Here is an 8440-nt window from a genome sequence, read left to right as displayed (position 1 = left end):
ATCAACGGTCATGAATAAAGATTGAGTATACTTGGACAAACAAAAACAATTTGCATTTGATTATTGTAGGTGCATTCATTTTTAGAATCATTTTAATCATCATCCATTTCATTTAGTTGCATTTTAATCATTGCATTAGTTTTCATTCAATTAAGTGCATTTCATTAATCATGTAGTGTATCATCATATTTATTATTTTCATTATCATTTCATTAAAAATCATTTAGTTACATCTTTTCGCTTAGATTCATAATCATTATAAGCATTATATATAAAAAATAAAAAATATTTGAATAACATATTACATAATCACTCATTTGCATTCCCATATAGATAATCTCATTCATACCATTTAAGTTAGTAATCATTTTGCATCCAAGGTCATCAATTAAAAAATAAAAAACATTTATCATCATAATGCAGAGAAATGATCATAACATCATCCATCTAATCATTGCATCCATATAATCAATGCATATAGATCATCATCATAAAATAGAGTAACATGCATAATAAATATCATCATCATATAGAGTCCATGTCTGCATATAGACCATCTTAAAAAGAATAAAAATTTTAAGTATACAATGATATCAGATCAAAAGTACAAATGCCTCATCAATACAAAGTCAAGTCACGATTGTCTTGTACCACTACCACTTGACTATGTCCGTCTTTGTGGCTGTGGGCAAGAAGATCCTCCAAATGCCTATCTCCCATGATCACCACTCCTCTGAGAAGGTCCCATGACTCCACCACTGCTAGTATCCATCCTCATAGTGTTATGATAACTACCTACTCTCTGGCTCTCTGTGACTAAATCCTCATATAGTCGTCACCAATGGGAAGTCTCCTTCTCGGCCCGAACTAGTGCTCTAACAATATCAGCTGAGAGAATGCCAAATCCAACTTGCTGAATGTGATCAAGTAGGCCCTGAGTATCCTATTGTCTCCTAATAGCTCCGTCTCTCTCTGTCACGAGTGTCTATACCTATTCTCTAAGCTAATCTATCTGTGCTCTGAGACTATCCATGGTCTCTTACTGTGGCACATGAACCCCAATACCCTCATCTCGGCCTCCCTATCCACCTACTAGAATCTTAGTCTGAGTAGCTCTCAAAACCCGTCATCTAATGAGTGCAACATGATCCTCTAGATCCTCATCCTCTCCACCATGCGCTGCAATAACCCTAGGGTTTGGCTGAATCTGACCAAGATCAATGCCTCTCCTGCTACCCCCATCCAGTCAAGTCATCCTGCCTCCTCCTATAGATGGCAACCCTCTCGGTGATCTCATCCCTGCCTTGCAAGTATCCCTCCCAATCCATCCAACCTCTCTCCCACCAATAGGAAATGGTCTCCCTATCCTGCCAATTGGTCCAAATGGTCCTCCACGAACTCTCAGTTGACCTCCTCTTCGTCTGGGTCTCCTACCACCACCACCTCCATCTCCACCCTCATCTCCATCACCTCTGACCTCCTAAGCAGCTCTAAGATCTCATCTCCATCTCTGTCTCCATCTCCTGATAACTAGTTTATTAGAATCATCATCCTCATCTCCTAAGCTAGGAGGAGGATCTGCTGGTTTGGTAATACAAGGAAATGGGTGTGCCAGTATGGACTGAGCATAATCTGCAGTAACCCCAGGATCTAGAATGTGCAATCTCATATCATAAGCTAGCCTAGGAGTAGCCAAAAACTCTGCACGTGCTAACTCAAACAACAAAGAATCTCCCCAAACTCACCTATCTCTATACCATCATTCATATATCATGACACCAGTAGGCATAGGCTGAATGATACCAAATTGTCTCAGAATGTGACTAATCAACTATCTCTCAACAATGTATGGAGTCCGACCAATGAGATATCTACTTTGCATAATAAATGGTAATGTATGTGCATCATCCATCCATGGCTCACAATCGATATAAGGTCTCCAAATAACACTATCCAATGAATCAAGAACCCAACACCAATACTCCATCTTACCTAGCTTATACTAAGTAAGGATACCTGCATATAGATAAACATATGGCTTCCTCTCTCCATGAACTCTATTATTAATAGGCCTAGTAATAGCAATGTGCTCCCAAGACTAGATCTGCAAAAATGCGCATCTTGTCGACACACTAGCACCCTCATTAAAAAGAACCTAATGGAGATCATGATACAAATGAGAAAGCATACAGACACCCCATGCATATCACTTCCGACACTGCATCATGCTCTGAAGAATCTCACCCCAACCAACAGAAAAACCTCGAGATCTCCTATCTGGACAGATGAATCCCCCAATCAAACCTTCAAGAATAAAAAGGAGAGTCTCATAATACATAATCATATCCTCCCATCAGATCTCTCCTCTCGAAATGCTCTCATCGCCAAATATGGCTCTGCATGCCTCTATCCCTCCACAATCCTAAAAATCATACTGAACTAACTCACTAGTCACTGGAATGTGGAGAATCTTGTAGACATCCTCAAGTGTCACACTAATCTCACCCATGGGCAGGTGGAAAGTGTTACGCTCGCTATGCCATCTCTTGGCTAACGCTATCAACAATCCCCTATTATGGGTAATATCAAGCATGTATAACAAGTGGCATAATCTATAGGCATCTATATATCTCACCTCTTCTTGTGTAAGCTCTGGCACTAAGTGCCACATCACTGGGAATTTCTCCCAACACTAGAGAACATCAAATTTCTCTTGTTTACCAAGAGAATTCGATCATCAATCATCTATCCATCAAATCAAATAGATCACTAATCTCTAACATCAATAATTAGAAAATCTTTTCACATGAAGCAAATCAGGCTATCAAATCAATTTAAACCTATCAATCACTAAGTTCAATCAAACTCTGCTATTCTCTTCATCAGAAACTAAATCAGTTTCTTAGAGATAATCTACTCAATCAAATCAAATTGATCAATTGTTTATCCTATCAATCAATATTATCAAATCAAACAATCAAGTACCTATTCATCATAATTGCGCATAAACATGCCTAAATCTAATCATCAAAGTGAATTTTTACTATGAAATCCATCAAACACATTCATTAGAAGCAAAAGCGCTATTCTATTGAACGCAGCCACTAAATCATACATATGCGTGAACCTTTTTAACAAAAGCACTAAACCTTCGAGGATATGCATGAAACAATCAAAAGCATTGTTTTAAGCATCAAACATGCAAACACTAAGAACAAAAGCATTGACCAAGCAAAAGTGCTAACATACATCACATATGCGCTAACAAAATGAGTACATGCGCTAAACTTATCAAATGCGCTAACTTTATATGCAAAAGCGCTAAAAAAGAAAACAAAAACACTAAACATAATTGCCGAAAATTAAAAAAATTAAAAATAACCAAAAACGCGCTAAACAAATATGAAAAATCATACAACAAGGTGCGAAAAGTTTGGGATAAGATACAAATCAGATACCCATACTCAGGAGGTCACTGATATCATTGCACGCGCTCAAATCGATGGTTCTCCAACGAGATCACCATTTTGCCACCTCACCAAGACAATTTCTTCACAAAGCTGAAAAGGATGCAAATGAAAATAAAATTAACTTTGGTTAATTTAATATTTACTATTTGGAAGGGTAATTAATGTTTTTCAATGGGGCAATTATATTTATTTTTCATAAATAAATTTAATTGTTGGACCTTTTCAATTATCGTGAGATCAATCGCTTATCCAAATTGTTCAACAAATTCACGATCAATCTCCTAAGGGGGCACACAATTAGGATTTTTATCTCCATTGGGAACACTATCGAGACTTGATTTAATCTTGAAACAATGTTGTCTTGACATCATTTCAAAGAGGGGTAAAATGTATACACATAAAAAAGGCTATGAGTGATTAAATAAATATTTAATATTTATTCTTCTATTAAATAGTTAATTTGAAAAGATTAATTTATTTAATTCATTTCATGCCTTTGTATTAATTAATTTAATTAAAATATTTGATTAATTAATTCATCTATCCTATTCCTCTAATTAATTAAATATCTAAATATTTAATTATTCTTCTGATCAATTAATTGAATATCTAAATATTTAATTATTTCCTTCAATCATTTGAATATATAATATCTAATGATTATTCTTCTATCCTATAGTCTCAAATATTAAATAATTTCTAAATTATTTAATCCCTTATCCAACTCACCTTCCATTACCACCTTATCTTTCCTTTTCCAACTCATTAACCATGTGGCTAAAGATATTAATATTTCTTAAATATTAATTCATTATTTATCTCCAACCTCCAAATTTAATGAAATATTGTGTACGTACACATATTTCCTAAACCTTCTTCTATATTTCCTCCAACATCCCTACATCTTGAAGGACTTGAGTCCACTTGTCCTCTAATGCCTAAATTATCTCCAACCATCTCTAGATTCCCTCAATCAGCAACCCAGTCAAGGTGAGATGAGTGACACTTGTCTTCTCCTTCCCCCTTTCTCTCAACCTTCACCTTTGCTCACAACCATCCAAATCTGTAGATCTGATCATGACTGTTGATCTAGGCCACATCATCTTATCCTCTCAAAGTCTATTAAATCAAGAGTTTGAGTTGAGAAAGAGTTAGTTTTCAAGTTAGTCTTCAAGTGATTTTTCAAAGCTAATCATTTGTGAAAACTTATGCCTCCGTGAGTTTTAATCTTGAAGCAAATAGCATAAACAAATAGCATAATCATTTAGCATAGTCATTTAGCATTGCATATCATAGTGTCAGTTAAGTATTAGTTATCAGTCCATCCTTCATATGCCATCTTGGAAGCTATCAGTGCTTGTCTGACAACACACCATCTGCAACCAGGAATAGTGGAGTTAGGACACAATGAGACTTAAATCATGAAGGTAAAAATAATATTTTTATTTTATATCTATTTCAAGTAGTTTCATTGGTTAAGTTTGGATTTCCTGTAGCATTTCCTTTGTATTTTGTGAAACTAATATGTTGTAGGTAGCATTTTGATGATGAAATTCAAGTCGACACACAAACCACCCATTCATGTTTCCTCTCCTCCTTGTTCAAATGATTTTCTTCAAGTTTTGGGAAAATCTCTTACTTTGATTAATTTTTCTCCCCTCTATTCTACTACAAATGTATCTGTTGGTGTTATTTGCTATTCCAAATCTTCTTTTGGCAATAAAATTATTGATGCTAGAATTATGGTTTCTTCTGCTCTTTCTCTAGCTAATATTTACTAGACTATTTTTCTTCAAAAATAGTTTTTGAGGTTCATAGTGGTGCTAAGGATTCATTGGTTGTTTTTTTTGTTAATTTTATTGTAACAAATGATATTTTTATTTATAACTATATTTGTTGACCCCCCTTTTTAGATGGATAAATGTTTATCTGATTGTAAAAATGGATATACTTGGATAGTTTTTCAATATAGGGAGAAATTTTGTACTAATAAGTCTTCACCTTCTCAAGTAAGGGTGTTAGATAAGGAGTGTGAAATCTTTGATTCAAAATAATATATAACATATTTAGCTCTAGAATTGTTGTTACTTTTCTGGTTGTCTTGATTTGTTATTTCTTTATCTAGCTCTATTCTAGCTCTAGTTTTTGATGGTTTGTTTTAGACCTACATAATGGATTTCGGTCCTTCCCCACTTATTTTAATAAAAAATATTGGAACATAAATAGGTTTAGCTACAATCTTAATAGGTGAGCTAAACACTTTGCTCATGTTTTTTTTTGTTGCAATTGAAAAAAGATTATGAATAGTTTATGTAAGATATAGGCATACGATAGGAAAAGAATGACTTTTAGAAATAATAGTAATAAATTATAGAATATAAAACCAACACAATATGCTAGATTCAGAAAGAGGACATAGAAAGGAACCTGGGTTTGTATTGAGAGCTTGAAAGTCCTTGATTGTTGTGTTGTGTAACCCTATCTAAGGGTGTGTGACTAATGGAAAGGAGAAAAAATATAGTCATGAGGTCCTAGAGGTTTGTATTTTATGAATCCAACCAAAAAGTGGCAAAAACATGTGATGGGAACCCTAGTCCAAGGTTTTTGCCTATTAAAAATATGATAATTTTAATAATTGTTTTCTATACTCATTTATAACACCTTTTGTTGTCGAATTTAAATATTCACATACAAAAATAAGGAATAAGGATTTATTTTTATAGGGGCTTGTAGCATCGTAAATTGTACACCCTTTCTAGGGTGGTACAATTCCACACTTGCTTTAGCACCCACCTTAGTGTGTTTTGCATCTCGCGTTTCTGATCTCATTTAAGCATTTAATTAATTAAATCTAAATTCAAATTTCATCACTTCACACATCATAAATTTTCTCCCTTTAACCTAAGTGTGCCCCTTTTCATTTTATTCCTTCAATTAATCATTAAATCATAAACCCTAATTATGTCCTTTTTTGATCCTTAAGGCCTGATTTCGCATATCAAAACATCTCAGAATCAATTGTAACTTTGGAACTTTCTCTAATACCATCATATCTAATGGCCCTAAAAATTTGGTGAAAAGGTGGTCCAACCGGGTGCACTTTGCACCTAGTCCTCGACATTTTTCCCAAAATTTTGGGAGCATAATTATATGATATTATAATTCTTAATTGCAAAATATTGGAGGGAAATTCAAATCCTAGGTTGACCTAAAAATGAAATTAAGATCTAGGGTTTCATACATAAGGGCTCTCTTTCTTCATTTCAAATAATCTAGAGGAATTATAAGCAAAGTGAACATAAGGATCCTTCTATGTAGTGAAAGAGAAGATCTTTGGAGTCTTCAACAACATTAAAAAACACCTATAAATAATTCATTGAGCATTCTTTCATCATTTTAAGGATTTTGGAGATATAGGAAAGCAATAAGACATCACCAACTGAAGATTGGCTTGTACCTCTCCCTTGGGGTTTGGTATGGTTTCATGTTGTATCCATGTCTTTCTATGAGATTCATTACATCAATTTGATATACATTCATGATTTCGATCACTTTGTATCATTGATTTAGAGAATTCACTTTATCAATTACAAGCATTTAGGGTTGACTCTTTAGGGTTGCTCTAGATTATTTTCTTTCATCCTAGGATCTTGCACACACTATTTTATTGTACAAATCAGCTCTTTGTTCAGGTGAAAATCACCAAAACAAGGGCTTGACTAAGGAAAAACAATATATAGCTACCCAAAACCCTATTTTCAGCTATAGGTGTAGATTCGTGATATGAGCATCACTGCAAGTTTCAGGACCAACAGAGCACACAAAGACTATTCTGAGGATTAGATTTGTATAGAAACCCCTAGGATAGGGGCGTGGCACCCTATTAATTCCCAAGATAGAGGCATGGCACCCTAGTCCTCCCTGTTTTCAACAAATTTTGGCATATCAACAATTTAGAACTCTTAGATCTCAGTCTATTGGGTATAGCTTTTAGTTTGCAGAATCAGGACAGGGGCACAAAACTCCAGTCCTATATATGTTGGCTCAAATTTTTGGCATAGGTATACCTTTGAATTTGTCTCCCAATCTGTACTTTTCAATAGTATATCAATTGTTCTCAGTTTTGTATTCTCAGATTAGGGTTACTTTTGTACACTTGCATTCTATTTTAAATCACTTTGCATCTCTCCTATCTCTCACTTGCAGCAAGGGGATAGAAACCCTAAGAGGTAATACTTGTCTATCTCTTACTCACAAGAAGTAGTTGAAGTGCATTTCTCCTATCTCTCACTTGCATAAAGGGAATAGAAACCCTAAGAGGTAATACTTGTCTACCTCTTACTCACAAGAAGTAGTCGAAGTGCATTACGAGTGTGTGTACCAAAGTAGGATTAGGGTTTACTCACTCAGTCTCACTTTTCCCCCTACAGATCTTTGGTTAACCTGATATGAATCCAATATTATTTTCATTGCATTGCATTGCATTGTTAGATCTAGATTATTATCTTTTAATTTTATTTATAAACATAAAATTCCCAAAAAAAGTGAAAAAATCAAGAAAAGGACAAAAGAGCTTTCCTTTTACTTGCATTGTGTGTTTAAATTTCATTCAAATTTCCATTTCAAAATGACAGATTTTTATTTGTAATATGTTCATACTTTTGATGATGTATGCAATTATGTTGATTATGATTTTAGTAATGATGAATTAGATGAAACTCTAGATGATTTTTTAAATCCTAAGCCTTCTAAACCTTCATTTTTCCAAAAACTAATCAGCCTTGTTACTATGCCATTTTGTGGTGATGAGAAAGATAAGTTGAAAGATTCATCTCATGGGTACATTCCTATCAACTCCTCTACTACATCTATCAACATGGTTGCCTACAATAATTCCCTTTATGAGCATATATATCCTTTTGAATAAAAAGATAAACCCTTTAATCGATATGACCATGCTTTTTTGGATG

Source organism: Cryptomeria japonica, chromosome 3 (genome assembly GCF_030272615.1).
Source record: "Cryptomeria japonica chromosome 3, Sugi_1.0, whole genome shotgun sequence".
Taxonomy (NCBI): domain Eukaryota; kingdom Viridiplantae; phylum Streptophyta; class Pinopsida; order Cupressales; family Cupressaceae; genus Cryptomeria; species Cryptomeria japonica.
This window is presented reverse-complemented; position numbering follows the sequence as displayed.